Source organism: Mercenaria mercenaria, chromosome 6 (assembly GCF_021730395.1).
Source record: "Mercenaria mercenaria strain notata chromosome 6, MADL_Memer_1, whole genome shotgun sequence".
In the NCBI taxonomy this organism is placed as follows: Eukaryota; Metazoa; Mollusca; class Bivalvia; order Venerida; family Veneridae; genus Mercenaria; species Mercenaria mercenaria.
This window is the reverse complement of record NC_069366.1, coordinates 88770510-88792060: the sequence shown is the minus strand read 5'-3', so window position 1 is coordinate 88792060 and position 21551 is coordinate 88770510. Positions and strand designations below refer to the sequence as shown.

The window sequence follows — 21551 nt, the reverse complement described above, 5'->3', positions numbered from 1 at the left end:
AAACCTTGTGACCTCTCTAGAGGTCATATTTTTCATGGGATCTGTATGACAATTGGTCTGAATGTTCATCTTGATGATATCTAGGTCGAGTTTGAAAGTGGGTCACGTGCCGTCAAAAACTAGGTCAGTAGGTCAAATAATAGAAAAACCTTGTGACCTCTCTAAAGGCCATATTTTTCATGGGATCTGTATGAAAATTGGTCTGAATGTTCATCTTGATGATATCTAGGTCCAGTTCGAAACAGGGTCATGTGCGGTCAAAAACTAGGTCATTAGGTCTAAAAATAGGAAAACCTTGTGACCTCTCTAGAGACCATACTTGTAAATGGATCTCCATAAAAATTGGTCAGAATGTTCATCTTGATGATATCTAGGTCAGGTTTGAAACTGGGTCACATGGCATAAAAAACTAGGTCAGTAGTTCAAATAATAGAAAAACCTTGTGACCTCTCTAGAGGCCATACTTTTCATGGGATCTGTATGAAAGTTGGTCTGAATATTCATCTTGATGATATCTAAGTCAAATTTGAAACTGGGTCAACTGCGGTCAAAAACTAGGTCAGTAGGTTTAAAATTATTAAAATCTTTTGACCTCTCTAGAGACCATATTTTTCAATGGATCTTCATGAAAATTGGTCAGAATTTTTATCTTGATAATATCTAGGTCAAGTTCAAAACTGGGTCACATGAGCTCAAAAACTAGGTCACTATGTCAGATAATAGAAAAAATGACGTCATACTTAAAACTGGGTCATATGGGAAGAGGTGAGTGATGCAGGACCATCATGGTCCTCTTGTTTTTTATGCCCCCCTTCGAAGAAGGAGGGGTATATTGTGATATGTCGGTCGGTCGGAATGTAGACCAATTCGTTTCCGGATGATAAATCAAGAACGCTTGGGCCTAGGATCATGAAAGTTGATGTGGAGGTTGATCATCACCAGCAGATGACCCCTATTGATTTTGAGGTCTGTATGTCAAAGGTCAAGGTCACAGTGACCCTGAATATTAAAACGGTTTCCGGATGATAACTCAAGAACACTTGGACCTAGGATCATGAAAGTTGTTAGGGCGGTTGGTAATGACCAGCAGATGACCCCTTTTGATTTTGAGGTCAGTATGTTGAAGGTCAAGGTCACAGTGATCCTGAACAGTAAAACGGTTTCCGGATGATAACTCAAGAATGCTTAGGCCTAGGGTCACGAAAATTGATAGGAAGGTTAGTCATGACTGGCAGATGACCCCTATTGATTTTGAGGTCAGTATGTCAAAGGTCAAGGTCACAGTGACAAGGAACAGTAAAATGGTTTCCAGGCAATAACTCAAGAATGCTTGGATCTAGTGTCAGGAAAATTAGTAGTTAGGTTGGCCATGACCAGCAGATGACCCCTATTGATTTTGAGGTCATTAGGTCAAAGGTCAAGGTCACATTGGCCAGGAACAGTTAAACAGTTTCTGATCTTCTTGTCCAAAACCATACTGCTTAGGGCTTTGATATTTGGTATGTAGCAAAATCTAGTGGTCCTCTACTAAGATTGTTCAGGTTATTTCCCTGGGGTCAAATATGGCCCCACCCTGGGGGTTACATGGTTTATATAGACTTATATAGGAAAAAACTTTGAAAACCCTCTTGTCCAAAACCACAGGGCTTAGGGCTTTGATATTTTGTATATGACATCATCTAGTGGTCCTCTACTAAGATTGTTCAAATTATTCCCCAAGGGTCAAATAGGCTCCGCCCTGGGGGTCACATGGTTTACTCTTAGACTTATATAGGGAAAAACTTTGAAAATCTTCTTGTCCAAACCGCAAGGACTATGGCTTTGATATTTTGTAATGAAGCATCATTTAGTGGGTCTCTACCAAGTTTGTTCAAATTATCCCTCTAGGGTCAAAAATGGCTCCGCCCCAGGGGTCATATGGTTCATATAGACTTATATAGGGAAAAACTTAGAATCTTCATATCCATAACTTACAGCCTTCAAATTTGGACCACATGCATAGGTTTGTGTACCGAAAAAAACTTTGACCTTGATCTTGACCTAGTGACCTACTTTCACATTTCTGTAGCTACAGCCTTCAAATTTGGACCACATGCATAGGTTTGTGTACCGAAAAAAACTTTGACCTTGTTATTGACCTAGTGACCTACTTTCACATTTTTGAAGGTACAGGCTTCAAATTTGGTCCACATGCATAGTTTTTTGTTCAAAAATTAAATTTGACCTTGATTTTGACCTAGTGACCTTCTTTCACATTTCTCAAGCTATAGCCTTCAAATTTAAACCACAAGCGTAGTTTTGTGTACTAAAATGAACTTTGATCTTGAGATTGACCTAGTGACCTACTTTCACATTTCTGAAGGTACAGGCTTCAAATTTGGACCACTTGCATAGTTTTGTGTTCAGAAATAAAATTTGACCTTGATTTTGACCTAGTGACCTACTTCCACATTTCTCAAGCTACAGCCTTCAAATTTGAACCACATGCATAGTTTTGTGTACTGAAATGAACTTTGATCTTGAGATTGACCTAGTGACCTACTTTCACATTTCTGAAGCTACAGGCTTCAAATTTGGACCACATGCATATTTTTGTGTTTTGAATTGAAATTTGACAATGATTTTTACCTGTTACCTACTTTAACATTTCTCAAGCTACAGCCTCCAAATTTGATGCACATGCATAGTTCTGTCTACGGAAATGAACTTTGGCCTTGAAATTGATGTAGTGACCTGCTTTCACATTTCTCAAGCCACAGCTTTCAAATTCGGACCAAATACACATTGTTTTATACCAAAATGAAATTTGACCTTGATTTTGACCTTGAGTTAGTGTTGAAATTTTGAACATTCAAAAATGGCTCAGTGGATGGCGCCAAGATCACTCTGTAATCTCTAGTTAGGTTAATAGGTTAAAGGTCAAGGTCAGATTAAACCAGAATGGTAGAACTTTTGTTTACAGTGAGCATATAATTTCTGTTCCTTGTGCAATTACTGAATGCATCAAGGGGGGCATTTCGTGATCGACGAACTCTTGTTTTTAAGCTCACCTGTCACGAAGTGACAAGGTGAGCTTTTGTGATAGCGCAGTGTCCGTCGTCCGTGAGTAAACTTTTCCTTGTGACATCTCTAAAGGTCACATTTTTCATGGGATCTTTATGAAAATGGGTCAGAATGTTCATCTTGGTAAATTCTAGGTCAGGTTTGAAACTGGGTCACGTGCCATCAAAAACTAGGGTCAGTAGGTCTAAAAATAGAAAAACCTTGTGACCTCTCTAGAGGCCATAATTTTCAATGGATCTTCATGAAAATTGGTCAGAATGTTCACCTTGATAATATCTAGGTCAAGTTCGAAACTGGGTCACGTGTGTTTAAAAACTAGGTCAGTAGGTCTGAAAATAGAAAAATCTTGTGACCTCTCTAGAGGCCATATATTTCACAAGATCTTCATGAAAGTTGGTCAGAACGTTCACCTTGATGATATCTAGGTCAAGTTCGAAACTGGGTCAAGTGCCTTCAAAAACTAGGTCAGTAGGTCAAATAATAGAAAAACCTTGTGACCTCTCTAGAGGCCATATTTTTCATGGGATCTGTATGAAAGTTGGTCTGAATGTTCATATTGATGATATCTAGGTCAAGTTTGAAACTGGGTCACGTGCGGTGAAAAACTAGGTCAGTAGGTCTAAAAATAGAAAAACCTTGTGACCTTTCTAGAGGCCATATATTTCACAAGATCTTCATGAAAGTTGGTCAGAATGTTCATCTTGATAATATCTAGGTCAGGTTCGAAACTGGGTCACGTGCCATCAAAAAGTAGGTCAGTAGGTCAAATAATAGAAAAACCTTGTGACCTCTCTGAAGGCCATATTTTTCATGGGATCTGTATGAAAGTTAGTCTGAATGTTCATCTTGATGATATCTAGGTCAAGTTCGAAACTCGGTCACCTGCGGTCAAAAACTAGGTCAATAGGTCTAAAAATAGAAAAACCTTGTTACCTTTTTAGAGGCCATATATTTCACAAGATCTTCATGAAAATTGGTCAGAACGTTCACCTTGATGATATCTAGGTCAAGTTCGAAACTGGGTCACGTGCCATTAAAAACTAGTCAGTAGGTCAAATAATAGAAAAACCTTGTGACCTCTCTAAAGGCCATATTTTTCATGGGATCTGTATGAATGTTGGTCTGAATGTTCATCTTGATGATATCTAGGTCAAGTTCGAAACTGGGTCAAAAGCTAGGTCAGTAGGTCTAAAAATAGAAAAACCTTGTGACCTCTCTAGAGGCCATACTTGTGAATGGATCTTCATAAAAATTAGTCAGAATGTTCATCTTGATGATATCTAGGTCAAGTTTGAAAGTGGGTCATGTGTCCTCAAAAAGTAGGTCAGTAGATCAAATAATGAAAAAAACCTTGTGACCTCTATAGAGGTCATATTTTTCCTGGGATCTGTATGAAAATTGGTCTGAATGTTTATCTTGATGGTATATAGGTCATGTTTGAAACTGGGTCAACTGCAATCAAAAACTAGGTCAGTAAGTCTTAAAATAGAAAAACCTTGTGACCTCTCTAGAGGCCATACCCTTGAATGGATCTTCATGAAAATTGGTCAGAATGTTCACCTTGATGATATCTAGGTCAACTTTGAAACTGGGTCACGTGCCATCAAAAACTAGGTCAGAAGGTCAAATAATAAAAAACCTTGTGACCTCTCTAGAGGCCATACTTTTCATGGAATCTGTATGAAAGTTGGTCTGAATGTTCATCTTGATGATATCTAGGTCAGTTTTGAAACTGGATCAACTGCGGTCAAAAACTAGGTCAGTAGGTCTAAAATTAGAAAAATCTTTTGACCTCTCTAGAGGCCATATTTTTCAATGGATCTTCATGAAAATTGGTCAGAATTTTTATCTTGATGATATCTAGGTCAAGTTCAAAACTGGGTCACATGAGCTCAAAAACTAGGTCACTATGTCAAATAATAGAAAAAATGACGTCATACTCAAAACTGGGTCATGTGGGAAGAGGTGAGCGATTCAGGACCATCATGGTCCTCTTGTTTTTTTTTTGTTTTTTTTTGGTGACAAAAAGGTAATTTTAATACCATTGGGTAACTAAAATTTAATAGAAAAATATGGTCATAGTTATAATAAAAAATATATGTATAACAGAATATGACTATTTTTTAGCTGGACTATTCCATAAATAAGTAGAGCTGTCCTACTCACCACGGCGTCAGCGTCACACCTTGGTTAAGTTTTTCGTAAATAGGTCAAATAATAGAAAAACCTTGTGACCTCTCTAGAAGCCATATTTTTCAATGGATTTTCATGAAAATTGGTCAGAATTTTTATCTTGATGATATCTAGGTCAAGTTCAAAACTTGGTCACATGAGCTCAAAAACTAGGTCACAATGTCAAATAATAGAAAAAACAACGTCATACTCAAAACTGGGTCATGTGGGAACAGGTGAGCGATTCAGGACCATCATGGTCCTCTTGTTTGTAAAGTGTTTGACATATGGCTTTGAAACTTTTATCACTTGTTTAGTATAATAGTCTGTATCTGTGGGAAAGAGTACATAACTATTTTGACTGAATTATGGCCCTTTTTGGACTTTGAAATTGGTTCATACATTGCCATTTAGTGCAAGACTTGAAATCAAAGAAATACAGGAACATTGTTTGTCTAATCTATTTATTTCTTTTGTCTGAATGTCTGTGGAAATATTTTGACCACATTCTTCAGTCAATTCTTCGAATAGTCGAGTGCGCTGTCATCAGACAGCTCTTGTTTAAAGAACCTGTTGGCGTGATGCAATTGAAAACCATGTTTTCATGGAATTTCCATGTTTCTTGTTAATTGAGATTTGTGTAGTGGGGACTTTGTCAAGCTCTCATCACTGCAAAGCCAGTGGGTATATTTAGAACATACTGGTGTATTGTATGTTCTCTCAGAAATCTTACACCTACTGGTCAAGTTAGTTGGCTGAATTATTATTGCTATTGTTTAAAGTGTGTTTTCTTAATCACATAATTGTGTTTTATGTTTTGATTGAGATTGTCTCATTGGGAATTTTTTCAAGTTTTCTTCAGGACATACAGCTGCATTATATGTTCTATCATATATCTTATAACTACTGGCAAAGTAGGTAGATGGACTTATTAAGCTTGAATATGTTTGAGTCAAAGCCGAGACTTTATTTGATACGTTTGAGATTTCTGTGGAGTATTCATTCCTGTAAAACTCTGTTAAAGGTGTTCAGAAAGCCTTGATTTACCTTATCTTTTTTTATAAGAGAGAATGCCATAGATGTCTGAAAAATTATATAGATTTCTTATTTTGCATGGTAGAAATATCATCAACATTACAATTGTCAGCTTTGTTTAAAATGATCTTAAAGTGTCATGTCCATTTAATAGCAGCTTTTTATAGCTAATGTATATACATATTATGTTCATGTAACAGCCATGTAACTTTTGTTATGCATGTCAGAACAGATCCATCAGTACACGTGTGGGATGCTGAGACATTGAAATCTGTGTCAGTACTCAAAGGTCACCATTAGAGGGGAGTGTGTGCAGGTTAGATATAAATTTTATAAACAGTTGAGTTGATCCGAGTTTGAAAAATAATATTTTCTTTAAAGAATGTTTATTTTGTTCTTTACAATTTTAGTTGAGATAGTAGGTCTGTCTATGATATCGAGTGATAACTTTTGGCTATTACACATTAAAATTTATAAAAGTCCCTTTATGATCTAAACTTTGTTGGTGTGATTCTTAACCCAACAAAAAAGAAAACAAAAAAAAAGAACCAAACAAAAAAAGCTCTTTAAGGTATTAGGCCCATAATAGAGTACCTCCTTTTTATACGCCCGTTTGAAAAACGGGACGTATTATGGGAACGCCCCTGGCGGGCGGGCGGGCGGGCGGCGTCCACAGACCTTGTCCGGAGCATATCTTCTACATGCATGAAGGGATTTTGATGAAACTTGGCACAGTTGTTCACCATCATGAGACGGAGTGTCATGCGCAAGAACCAGGTCCCTAGGTCTAAGGTCAAGGTCACACTTGGAGGTCAAAGGTCAAATTCAAGAATGACTTTGTCCGGAGCATATCTTCTTCATGCATAGAGGGATTTTGATGAAAGTTGGCACAATTGTTCATCATCATGAGAAGGAGTGTCATGCGCAAGAACCAGGTCCCTAGGTCTAAGGTCAAGGTTACACTTAGAGGTCAAAGGATACAAGAATGAAAACTTTGTCCGGAGCATTTCTTCTTCATGCATAGAGGGATTTTGATATAACTTGGCACAAATGTTCACCACCATGAGGCGGAATGTCATGCGCAAAAATCTGGTCTCTAGGTCTAAGGTCAAGGTCACACTTAGAGGTCAAAGGATACAAGAATGAAAACCTTGTCCGGAGCATTTCTTCTTCATGCATAGAGGGATTTTGATATAACTTGGCACAAATGTTCACCACCACAAGATGTAGTGTCATGCGCAAGAACCAGGTCCCTAGGTCTAAGGTCAAGGTCACACTTAGAGGCCAAAGGTCAGATACAAGAATGACTTTGTCCGAAGCATTTCTTCTTCATGCATGGAGGGATTTTGATGTAACTTGACACAATTATACACCATCATGAGACGAAGTGTCATGCGCAGTTCCCTTCTTTAGAATTACTTCCCTTTGTTGTTACTATAAATAGCTTATATTGTAACTTTTTCATTACTAGTTGTAGGGAAAAAATCGAGACCACTTTTCTGTAGTACAACATGCATGCTACATCCAATTTTGAGGTGTATTTTGACCAGTCTCTACTGGTAAAGATTTTTGTGTGGACTTACAATTTTTTTTTTTTATTTTTTTTTTTTTTTTTTTTTTTTTTTTTTTTTAAGATTAACTTCCCTTAGTTGTTACTATAAATAACTTATATTGTAACTTTTTTATAATTGACCGTAGGGAAAAACCAAGACACTTTTCTGTGGTACAACATAGATGTTACTTTCCAATTTTAGGTGTATTTTAAGGTATCTCTACCTGGTAAGGAGTTTTTTTGTGGACTTGAAAAACAAAACACTTACTTATTACTAAACAAGCACAAAATTAAAATTCCATTTGCAAATACAGGTGCTAGAGTAAAGAAATTTGCTGTGACGGGCGTATATTGTGACATTCTTGCACTCTTGTTGAAGAGTATTCAATTCCTATCATAAACCTACTTTGACTGCAATTTTCAGGGGGGCGTAGGTTCAAGCCCCACTGGGACCAAATTTTTTTTAGCTCACCTGTCACATAGTGACAAGGTGAGCTGTTGTGATCACCCTTCGTCCGTCGTCAGTCCGTCCATGCGTCAACAATTTCTTGTCTGCACGATAGTGGTTTCATTTATGATCTTATTTTAACCAAACTTGCACACAACTTCTATCACCATAAGATCACGGTTCCTTTCCTGAAGTGGCCAGATCCCATTATGGGTTCCAGAGTTATGGCCCCTGAAAGGGCCAAAATTAGCTATTTTGACCTTGTCTGCACAATAGCAGCTTTATTTATGATTTGATTTTTACCAAATTGGCACACAACTTGTATCACCATAAGATCTTGGTTCCTTTCTTGAACTGGCCAGATTCCTTATGGGTTCCAGAGTTATGGCCCCTGAAAAGGCCAAAATTAGCTATTTTGACCTTGTCTGCACAATAGCAGCTTCATTTATGAGTTTATTTTAACCAAACTTGCACACAACTTGTATCACCATAAGATCTCAGTTCCTTTCTTGAACTAGCCCGATCCCATTATGGGTTCCAGAGTTATGGCCCCTGAAAGGGCCAAAATTAGCTATTTTGACCTTGTCTGCACAATAGCAGCTTCATTTATGATTTGATTTTAACCAAACTTGCACACAACTTGTATCACCACAAGATCTTGTTTCCTTTCTTCAACTGGCCAGATTCCTTCATGGGTTCCAGAGTTATGGCCCCTTAAAGGTCCAAAATTGGCTATTTTGGCTTTTGCAGCCATATAGAGACTTCATTTTTATACGCCCGTTTGAAAAACGGGACGTATTATGGGAACGCCCCTGGCGGGCGGGCGGGCGGCGTCCACAGACTTTGTCCGGAGCATATCTTCTACATGCATGAAGGGATTTTGATGAAAGTTGGCACAGTTGTTCACCTTCATGAGACGGAGTGTCATGCGCAAAAACCAGGTCCCTAGGTCTAAGGTCAAGGTCACACTTAGAGGTCAAAGGTCAAATTCAAGAATGACTTTGTCCGGAGCATATCTTCTTCATGCATGGAGGGATTTTGATATAACTTGGCACAAATGTTCACCACCACGAGGCGGAGTGTCATGCGCAAGAACCAGGTCCCTAGGTCAAAGGTCAAGGTCACACTTAGAGGTCAAAGGATACAAGAATGAAAACCTTGTCCGGAGCATTTCTTTTTCATGCATAGAGGGATTTTGATATAACTTGGCACAAATGTTCACCACCACCAGGCGGAGTGTCATGCGCAAGAACCAGGTCCCTAGGTCAAAGGTCAAGGTCACACTTAGAGGTCAAATGATACAAGAATGAAAACCTTGTCAGGAGCATTTCTTCTTCATGCATAGAGGATTTTGATATAACTTTGCACAAATGTTCACCACCACGAGGCAGAGTGTCATGTGCAAGAACCAGGTCCCTAGGTCTAAGGTCAAGGTCACACTTAGAGGCCAAAGGTCAGATACAAGAATGACTTTGTCCGAAGCATTTCTTCTTCATGCATGGAGAGATTTTGATGTAACATGGCACAATTATACACCATCATGAGATGAAGTGTCATGTGCAGTTCCTTTCTTTAGAATTACTTCCCTTTGTTGTTACTATAAATAGCTTATATTGTAACTTTTTCATTATTAGTCGTAGGGAAAATCGAGACCACTTTTCTGTAGTACAACATGCATGCTACATCCAATTATGAGGTGTATTTTGACCAATCTCTACTGGTAAAGATTTTTGTGTGGACTTACAATTTTTTTATGGATTTTTTTTTTTTTTTTTTTTTTTTGTAAGATTATCTTCCCTTAGTTGTTACTATAAATAACTTATATTGTAACTTTTTTATAATTGACCGTAGGGAAAAAAACAAGACCACTTTTCTGTGGTACAACATAGATGTTACTTTCAAATTTTAGGTGTATTTTAAGGTATCTCTACCTGGTAAGGAGTTTTTTTGTGGACTTAGAAAAACTAATGACTTACAATGATTACTAAACAACCACAAAATTAAAATTCCATTTGCAAATACAGGTGCTAGAGTAAAGAAATTTGCAGTGACGGGCGTATATTGTGACAATCTGGCACTCTTGTTTATAATTGACCGTAGGGAAAAAACAAGACCACTTTTCTGTGGTACAACATAGATGCTACTTTCAAATTTTAGGTGTATTTTAATGTATCTCTACCTGGTAAGGAGTTTTTTTGTGGACTTAGAAAAACAAATGACTTACAATGATTACTAAACAACCACAAAATTAAAATTCCATTTGCAAATACAGGTGCTAGAGTAAAGAAATTTGCTGTGACGGGCGTATATTGTTACATTCTGGCACTCTTGTTGGTTTTATTTAATACAAACTTCTAAAATATTTTCAACAACAATAAATCTTGGATTCCATGACAAATCAGATCCAATCATAGGTTCCAGAGTTATTTTATATCTGATTACCTCCCCTGATTTTAATCAAAATGGATTTATATCAGTAAGTACTTACAGGACTTATTTGAAATTTCATTATTGTTATTAGTTGGACTGATTAGTTAGATCAGGGTAGATAACTATGGACTGATTTATGTCAAATTACCTCCCTTTATTTAAAATTAAAATTGTTATATCTCCATAACTAATGAAGATACTGATCTGAAATTTCATTTATGTCAACAGATTTGTTTGGCAGATCCATCTTTTGTCCACTTACAATTTTTTTTCTTAATTACTTCCCTTTTACATTACTATAAATAGCTTTTTAGCTCACCTGTCACAAAGTGACAAGGTGAGCTTTTGTGATCGCGCGGTGTCCGTCGTCCGTCGTCCGTCCGTCCGTGCGTCCTTGCGTCTGTCCGTAAACTTTTGCTTGTGACCACTCTAGAGGTCACATTTTTCATGGAATCTTTATGAAAGTTGGTCAGAATGTTCATCTTGATGATATCTAGGTCAAGTTTGAAAGTGGGTCACATGCCATCAAAAACTAGGTCAGTAGGTCTAAAAATAGAAAAACCTTGTGACCTCTCTAGAGGCCATATATTTCACAAGATCTTCATGAAAATTGTTCAGAATGTTAACCTTGATGATATCTAGGTCAAGTTCGAAACTGGGTCACGTGCCATCAAAAACTAGGTCAGTAGGTCTAAAAATAGAAAAACCTTGTGACCTCTCTAGAGGCCATATATTTCACAAGATCTTCATGAAAATTGGTCAGAACATTCACCTTGATGATATCTAGGTCAAGTTCGAAACTGGGTCACGTGCCGTCAAAAACTAGGTCAGTAGGTCAAATAATAGAAAAACGTTGTGACCTCTCTTAAGGCCATATTTTTCATGGGATCTTTATGAAAGTTGGTCTGAATGTTCACCTTGATGATATATAGGTCAAGTTCGAAACTGGGTTACGTGCCGTCAAAAACTAGGTCAGTAGGTCTAAAAATAGAAAAACCTTGTGACCTCTCTAGAGGCCATATATTTCATGAGATCTTCATGAAAATTGGTCAGAATGTTCACCTTGGTGATATCTAGGTCAAATTCAAAAATGGGTCAAGTGCTGTCAAAAACTAGGTCAGTAGGTCAAATAATAGAAAAACCTTGTGACCTCTCTAGAGGCCATATTTTTCATGGGATCTGTATGAAAGTTGGTCTGAATGTTCATCTTGATAATATCTAGGTCAAATTCGAAAGTTGGTCACGTGCCGTTAAAAACTAGGTCAGTAGGTCAAATAATAGAAAAACCTTGTGACCTCACTAAAGGCCATATTTTTCATGGGATTTGTATGAAAATTGGTCTGAATGTTCATCTTGATAATATCTAGGTCAAGTTCGAAAGAGGGTCATGTGCGGTCAAAAACTAGGTCAGTAGGTCTAAAAATAGAAAAACCTTGTGACCTCTCTAGAGGCCATACTTTTGAATGGATCTCCATAAAAATTGGTCAGAATGTTCACCTTGATGATATCTAGGTCAAGTTTGAAACTGGGTCACGTGCCTTAAAAAACTAGGTCAGTAGGTCAAATAATAAAAAACCGTTGTGACCTCTCTAGAGGCCATAGTTTTCATGGGGTCTGTATGAAAGTTGGTCTGAATGTTCATCTTGATGATATCTAGGTCAAGTTTGAAACTGGGTCAACTGCGGTCAAAAACTAGGTCAGTAGATCTAAAATGATTAAAATGTTTTGACCTCTCTAGAGGCCATATTTTTCAATGGATCTTCATGAAAATTGATCTGAAAGTTCACCTTGATGATATCTAGATCAGTTTCGAAACTGGGTCATGTGCGGTCAAAAAATAGGCCAGTAGGTATAAAAATAGAAAAACCTTGTGACCTTTCTAGAGGCCATATTTTTCATGAGATCTTCATGAAAATTAGGGAGAATATTCAACCTTGATGATATCTGGGTAAAGTTTAAAACAGGGTAACGTACCTTCGAAAACTAGGTCAATAGGTCAAAAAATAGAAAAACCTTGTGGACCTCTCTAGAGACCATATTTTTCAATGGATCTTCATGAAAATTGGTCAGAATTTTTTATCTTGATAATATCTATTTCAATTTATTTTAATGAATTTTGGTCGAATGATTGCCTTGATGAAATCTAGGTCAGCTTCGAATATGGGTTATCTAGGGTCAAAAAGAGGTCATTAGGTCAAATCAAAGAAAAATCTTGTGTATGCGATAGAGGCTATATTTTTCAATTGATCTTCATGAAATTCAGTCAGGATGATTGCCTTGATAAAATCTTGGTCAAGTTGAATATGGGTCATCTTGGGTCAAAAATTGGTCATTGGGTCAAATTCAAAAAAAACCTTGCGCATGCAATAGAGGCTGTATTTTTCAATTGATCTTTATGAAATTTGGTCAGAATTATTGCCTTGATAAAATCTGGTAGAGTTTGAATATGGGTCATCTGGGGTCAAAAACTAGGTCACTAGGTCAAATAAAAGAAATACTTGTGTTTGCTCCAATTTTAATGATACTTGGTCAGAATATTTTTTTCCATGCAATCACTAGGTCTATGTTTACACTGTTATGGTGTATTATGGTGTGTTTCTCAGGTGAGCGACCCAGGGCCATCTTGGCCCTCTTGTTTTTAAGTAACTTTTTTATTATTGGCAGTAGGGAATTTCTGTGGTACAACATGGATGGTACCTTCAATTTTTAGGTGTATTTTAACATATCTATACTTTGTAAGATTTTTTTTTCATTTTGGTTAAATTTCTTCCCTTTGTTGTTCCTGTCCTTTAGACTTGGATATTTTTTCTGAGGACTTTCTTGTCCTCAAGTGCAATGATGACAGGTGAGCGATATAGGGCCAACATGGCCCTCTTGTTTCCTTATTTTCCTTTTATAGCTCACCTGTCACATAGTGACAAGGTGAGCTTTTGTGACCACCCTTCGTCCGTTTGTGCGTGCGTCCGTCAACAATTTCTTGTCTGCACGATAGTGGTTTCATTATCCCCCCGCCAAAGGCGAAGGGGATATTAGAAATGCGCTCCGTGCGTGCATGCGTCCGCAACGATCTTTTTCCGGAGCATAACTCCAAAAGTACTGGAGGGATTTTTTTCAAACTTCATACACTGATAGAATACATTGGGAGGAAGTGCAGTGTGCAAGAACAATAACTCTACCTTGCCTATTTTTGAGTTATTCCCCTTTATCTTATTTTCTTAAAAAATTTTGTCCGGAGCATAACTCCAAAAGTACTGGAGGGATTTTCTTCAGACTTCATACACTGATAGAACACATTGGGAGGAAGTGCAGTGTGCAAAAACAATAAACTCTACCTTCCCTATTTTTTGAGTTATTCCCTTTATTTAAATTTTCTAAAAAAAATTTTGTCCGGAGCATAACTCCAAAAGTACTGGAGGGATTTTCTTCAAACGTCATACACTGATAAAAACACATTGGGAGGAAGTGCAGTGTGCAAGAACAATAACTCTGCCTTGCCTATTTTTTGAGTTATTCCCCTTTATCTATTTTCTTAAAAAAAATTGTCCGGAGCATTTTTTCTTCATGCATAGAGGGATTTTGATATAACTTGGCACAAAGTTTCACCCACCAGAGACAGAATGTCATGCGCAAAGATCCAGGTCCCTGGGTCTAAGGTCAGGTCACACTTTGGGGCCCAAAGGTCAGATACAAGAATGACATTGTCCGAAGCATTTCTTCTTCATGCATGGGGGGGATTTTGATGTAACTTGGCACAATTATACACCATCATGAGACCGAAGTGTCATGCGCAGTTCCCTTTTTTAGAATTACCTCCCTTGTTTTTTACTTTAAATAGCTTTATTGTAACTTTTTCATTACTAGTCGTAGGGAAAAATCGAGACCATTTTTCTGTAGTAAAACATGCATGCTACATCCAATTTTGGGGTGTATTTTGACCAATCTCTACCTGGTAAAGATTCTTTTGTGGACTTGCAATTTTTTTTTTTTTTTTTTTTTTTTTTTTTTTAAGATTAACTTCCTTAGTTGTTCTATAAATAACTTATATTGTAACATTTTTATAATTGACCATAGGGAAAAAACAAGACCACTTTTCTGTGGTACAACAGGGATGTTACTTTCCAATTTTACGTGTATTTTAAGATATCTCTACCTGGTAAGGAGTTTTTTTTTGGACTTGAAAAACAAAAGACTTACAATGATTACTAAACAACCAAAATTAAAATTCCTTTTGCAATACAGCTGCAAGGTAAAGAAATTTGCTGTGACGGGCATATTTTGTGACTTTCTGGCACTCTTTGTTCCCCTGTTAGTTTTTCCATTCCTTTTTTTTACAGTAGCCATTATAGAAAAACATCATAGCTATACTGTTCATAAAAATTTAAAATAAAATTTAGCAGTAAACCACCTCCCCACTGACTTATTCTTTCTTCCACATTTTTTAAAACCCCTGATGCGGCCACAACTAAATGGTTCTTCAAAGCTTTCCCAAAATTTAAATACTTTCAGACACTAACTTGCCAGGAACTTTAGCCTTCAGTTATAATATGCCCGGGGGGGGGATTGGGCCATGTCTAACATGGCTCTTGTTTATGATTTTATTTTAACCAAACTTGCACACAACTTGTATCACCATAAGATCTTGATTCCTTTCTTGAACTGGCCAGATCCCATAATGGGCTTCAGAGTTATGGCCCTTGAAAGGGCCAAAATTAGCTATTTTGACCTTGTCTGCACAATAGCAGCTTTATTTATGATTTGATTTTCACCAAACTTGCACACAACTTGTATCACCATAAGATCTTGGTTCCTTTCTTGAACTGGCAAGATTCCAATATGGGTTCCAGAGTTATGGCCCCTGAAATGGCCAGAATTAGCTGTTTTGACCTTGTCTGCACAATAGCAGCTTCATTTATGATTTGAATTTAATCAAACTTGCACAAAACTTGTGTTGCCATAAGATCTCAGTTCTTTTATTGAACCGGCCAGATCCCATAATGAGTTTCAGAGTTATGGACCCTGAAAGGGCAAAAGTTACCTATTTTGATCTTGTTTGCACAATAGCAGCTTCATTTATGATTTGATTTTAACCAAACTTGCACACAACTTGTATCACCACAAGATCTTGGTTCCTTTCTTGAACTGGCCAGATTCCATCATGGGTTCCAGAGTTATGGCCCCTTAAAGGCCCAAAATGGCTATTTTGGCTTTTGCAGCCATATAGAGACTTCTTTTTTGGTTTTATTTGATACAAACTTCCAAAATATCTTCAACAACAATAAATCTTGGATTCCATGAATATTAGATCCAATCGTAGGTTCCAGAGTTATTTTATATCTGATTACCTCCCCTGATTGTAATCAAAATGGATTTATATCAATAAGTACTTAGGACTTACTTGAAATTTCATTATTGTCATTAGTTGGACTGAGCCAATCAAGGTTGATAACTATGGACTGATTTTATGTCAAATTACCTCCCTTTACTTCAAATTAAAATGGGTGTATTTCCATAACTAATGAAGATACTGATCTGAAATTTCATTTATGTCAGCAGATTTATTTGGCAGATCCTTCTTTTGTTCACTTACAATAATTTTCTTTTTAATTACTTCCCTTTTACGTTACTATAAATAGCTTATTTTTAGTAACTTTTTTATTATTGGCAGTAGGGAAAAACCGAGACCACCTTTCTGTGGTACAACATGGATGGTACCTCCAATTTTTAGGTGCATTTTGACATATCTGTACCTTGTAAGATTGTTTTTTCTTTTTGGTTAAAATTTTTTCCCCTTTTTTGTTCCTGTCCTTTGGCTTAATTAATATTTTTACTGAGGACCTTCTTGTTCTCAAGTGCAATGATAACAGGTGAGCAATATAGGGCCATCATGGCCCTCTTGTTTAAGTTTTTTCATTACACAAGACCAGACTTCTTGTCCAGACTTACTCAGAAAAAAAAAAGTTTGTGAAAATGTACTTGACCTAGAATCATAAAACATTAAGAGGATTGTTTTATAGCCTGTGAAGTGTTCTCTTTAGGATTTTACTCAGCTAGGCCAGAGTTATGGCTAACTAAGTAAAAAATACACATCTTAAGTTCTTAAAAGTTTTGTTGGGTTTCAACATCTTAAAAATTAAATTTTAAACCCGAGCAAAAACAATGTTACAGTGGCAGGAGTGAGGGCACTGTGTCCTATGGACACACATCTTTTTAAGTACTCATTTTATTCAAAACAGCGAGCAGAAAAACAGGCACTCAAACTGTTTTTATTCGCCAAATTTCTTAGTATATCCCGGAAGTTTGAAAATAAACTGTTACTGGTTTATTAAATTCTACATTGTAGATAAGTAATTGTTCCAATTAAAACAAAGCAGAACGCCTTTATCACTTCTTTACTCATAATAATCAAATCACCCGCACTTGTGTAAAGTTCACAATTTGATTTATTATAATTTTGTTCTGAGAAAACTAACTTACGTCATTTAAAGAGTTCACACTGCTGCCATTTCTACAGTTCTATGATGAGTTCAGTGAGAGGCAGAACTACAGAACTGTAGACTTCTCCTGATGAATTTAAGAATCCTTGTTGTTCAGGTAAACACATTTTGCGGTATTACTACTGTTACCCTTACCATGCACTAGACACGATTGATTCTGCCTTTGCAACCAGTGTAGATCATGATCAGCTTGCACATCCTTTAGTGTTGGGTATCACCCCTGAAAATGTATTGTATATTATCACGATACTTTTGGTTGTATCGCGATAAGTATCACGATAAATTACATATTGAATTGAATGGTTTTGATTAGAGTTTACACACTAAAGCCTTGGAGCTCTCTTGCTTTTTGGGATGGGGCCAGGGTCCATGCAAGGGGGAGAATTTGCATGATTAAATGCAAACATTCTTTTCAACTTTATGACCCAAGCCTGAATTCTGTAAATTTTTTGCTCAGTTCATGAGTTCTGCCAACCATAAACAACATTAGCAGGCATCACACCAGTATTTTTTCTCTGAGCTACAACATTTTCAGAATCAAAAAATTATAAAGCCAACAAGTCAACTGTAAAACGCATAGCATTGATGCTCTTGACTACCAAAGTACTTACAGCACTCTAGAAATTATTTTTCTAATCGTTCTACCCTTCTAAAATCTATTTAAAGGTATCAAGTTTTGTTAAATTATCATTTTTATAATTATTTGCCATTTATAAAAGGGGTTTTGAAGGATTTTTCTTAGGCAGATCACATTTTAACATTGCCTAAAAGGGGATGGGATTTGACACTTTTAAAAGTTTTATTCTCGAAAAATGTTCCAAACTATGAGTGCTTTTGCAACAGTTGTCATATTTTTCTTGAATGCAGCCCTTTTTATTGACTTATCATTAAGAGTGCACTAGAAATCTCCGAAAATCACGGTCGCAAAAAATGGTGGGCATATATGGAAAAACGAAAGTTTTGAATTTTAAATTTTTGATAAAATAATTGTGTTTAGTTTCTTTTCTGTCATCACAACTGTTCAATAATTACAATTTCTGCTTATTCGAAGAATTTTTTTACTAAGCCTCGGCAGTAAAAAGAAAAATGCTATTAAGCGTAACCGGCCGACCACACATAAAATCATTTAAAGAAAACAAAATAATGATTGTAATTATCCAGTTTGTTATTCAGTAATCTAATTATCACCTATTGACTGCCTAATCAAGTAGATTGTTGCAATGGCTTCTGTTTTCAATAATGGGTGTGTTGTTTTCGATCCGAATTGCGTGTCACCTCATGTCATTTTTGGTATTCACAGTTTGATCGCAGTTAAAGATAATACTTTTATCTTTAATTAGCATCAAAATATTTGTAATTTTTAGCTCACCTGAGCACTGCTCAGGTGAGTTTTTGTGATCGCTCGAAGTCCGGCGTCTGTCTGTCGTCTGTCTGTCGTCTGTCAACATTTAGCTTGTGTATGCGATAGAGGCTGTATTTTTCAACTGATCTTCATGAAATTTGGTCAGAATGATTATCTTGATGAAATCTAGGCCAAGTTTGAAACTGGGTCATCTGGGGTCAAAAACTAGGTCGTTAGGTCAAATCAAAGAAAAACCTTGTGTACGCGATAGAGGCTGTATTTTTCAATTAATCTTCATGAATTTTGGTCAGAATGATTATCTTGATGAAATCTAGGCCAAGTTTGAAACTGGGTTATCTGGGGTCAAAAACTAGGTCACTTAAGGTCAAATCAAAGGAAAACTTTGTGTATGCGATAGAGGCTGTATTTTTCAATTAATCTTCATGAATTTTGGTCAGAATGATTGCCTTGATGAAATCTAGGCCGAATTCAAATATGGGTCATCTGGGGTCAAAAACTAGGTCACTAGGTCAAATCAAAGAAAAACCTTGTGTACGCAATAGAGGCTGTATTTTCCAATTAATCTTCATGAATTTTTGTCAGAATGATTACCTTGATGAAATCTAGGCCGAGTTTTAAAATGGATCATCTGGGGTCAAAAACTAGGTCACTAGGTCAAATCAAAGAAAAACCTTGTGTATGCGATAGAGGCTGTATTTTTATGCCCCCGAAGGGAGGCATATAGTTTTTGAACCGTCTGTCGGTCTGTCGGTCTGTCAGTCTGTCGGTCTGTCCGCAATTTGGATTTTCAAATAACTTGGCATGAATGTGTACCACAGTAAGACGACGTGCAGTGCGCAAGACCCAGGTCCGTAGCTCAAAGGTCAAGGTCACACTTAGACGTTAAAGGATAGTGCATTGATGGGCGTGTCCGGTCCATATCTTTGTCATCGATGGATGGATTTTCAAATAACTTGGCATGAATGTGTACCACAGTAAGACGACGTGCAGTGCGCAAGACCCAGGTCCGTAGCTCAAAGGTCAAGGTCACACTTAGACGTTAAAGGATAGTGCATTGATGGGCGTGTCCGGTCCATATCTTTGTCATCGATAGATGGATTTTCAAATAACTTGGCATGAATATGTACCACAGTAAGACGACGTGCAGTGCGCAAGACCCAGGTCCGTAGCTCAAAGGTCAAGGTCACACTTAGACGTTAAAGGATAGTGCATTGATGGGCGTGTCCGGTCCATATCTTTGTCATCGATGGATGGATTTTCAAATAACTTGGCATGAATGTGTACCACAGTAAGACGACGTGTCACACGCAAGACCCAGGTCCGTAGCTCAAAGGTCAAGGTCACACTTAGACGTTAAAGATCATTTTTCATGATAGTGCATTGATGGGCATGTCCGGTCCATATCTTTGTCATTCATGCATGGATTTTAAAATAACTATGCATGAATGTGTGACACAGTAAGACGATGTGTCGCGCGCAAGACCCAGCTCCACAGGTCAAAGATCCTAAACTCTAACATCGGCCATAACTATTCATTCAAAGTGCCATCGGGGGCATGTGTCATCCTACGGAGACAGCTCTTGTTCAATTAATCTTCATGAATTTTGGTCAGAATGATTACCTTGATAAAATCTAGGCAAAGTTTGAAAATGGGTTATCTGGGGTCTAAAACTAGGTCACTAGGTCAAATCAAAGAAAAACCTTGTGTATGCGATAGAGGCTGTATTTTTCAATTGATCTTCATGAATTTTGGTCAGAATGATTACCTTGATAAAATCTAGGCAAAGTTCCAAAATGGGTCATCTGGGGTCAAAAACTAGTTCACTAGGTTAAATCAAAGATAAACATTGTGTATGTGATAGAGGCTGTATTTTTCAATTAATCTTCATGAATTTTGGTCAGAATGATTACCTTGAAGAAATCTAGGTCAAATTTGAATATGGGTCATCTGGGGTCAAAAACTAGGTCACTAGGTCAAATCAAAGGAAAAGCTTGTATATGCGATAGAGGCTGTATTTTTCAATTGATCTTCCTGAAATATATTCAAAATGATTACCTTAATGAAATCTAGGCCGAATTTGAAAATGGGTCATCTTGGGTCAAAAAGTAGGTCACTAGGTCAAATTAAAGAAAAACTTTGTGTATGCAATAGAGGCTGTATTTTTCAATTGATCTTCATAAAATTTTGTCAGAATGATAGCCTTAATGAAATCTAGGTCAAGTTCGAATATGGGTCATCTTGAGTCAAAAACTAGGTCACTAGGTCAAATCAAAGAAAATATTTACTTATACTCAATATTTTTGCTCCAATTTTAATGATAATTGGTCAGAATATTTTTTTTCATGAAATCACTAGGTCAAACATGTTTACTCTGTTTAATATGCTGTGTTATGGTGTGTTTCTCAGGTGAGCGACCTAGGGCCATCTTGCCGTCTTGTTTATAATAATTATTTCATTAAATTATTATGAAACTAGTTTTGTTTAAAAGAAATATAAAACCACTCGATCTTTAGTGCAATGTAACGGCGATCTTAGATTTTAGTGTAGATAAAAAGCGCGGATAGTAGTTTCCCTTTACCAAAATGGCGCAATGACAGTTGTGGTTGTTACTATAATACATATGTGATCAAGTATCGTCATGTACCGATACCCAGGCATTGTATCGTAATACTATATCATTAAAGCAAAAGCAAAAATCATGATTTACCGATGCATCAACGAAATCGCCCCAACTCTTAACATCCTTGCAGTCTGATCAAGATATGCACTGTTCGCAAATCATGATCTGCACTGTTCGCTATTCAGCCAGTACCTTTTTTGGTAAGCACTCCTTTTAACAGTTAATGGTACTGTCCAAATCGGACGATGGACAAGTTCATTTAAGCAATTTAGCAAGGTAAGGGTTAAACTATTTCCATTGGTCTGAACACAGTCACATGTTTAATGATAAAATGCCGTATTGACTCATGGGTTGAGCCAAAGACATGTATTGA

General features: G+C 36.9%; 1 protein-coding gene across 1 annotated transcript in view; it reads left to right on the top strand.

Annotated features, from left to right (window-relative positions):
* The window catches only part of LOC123549866 (echinoderm microtubule-associated protein-like 6), a 65884-nt gene that overhangs the window by 24751 nt on the left and 19582 nt on the right, over positions 1–21551 (top strand). The gene's annotated exons all lie outside the window — the stretch shown is intronic.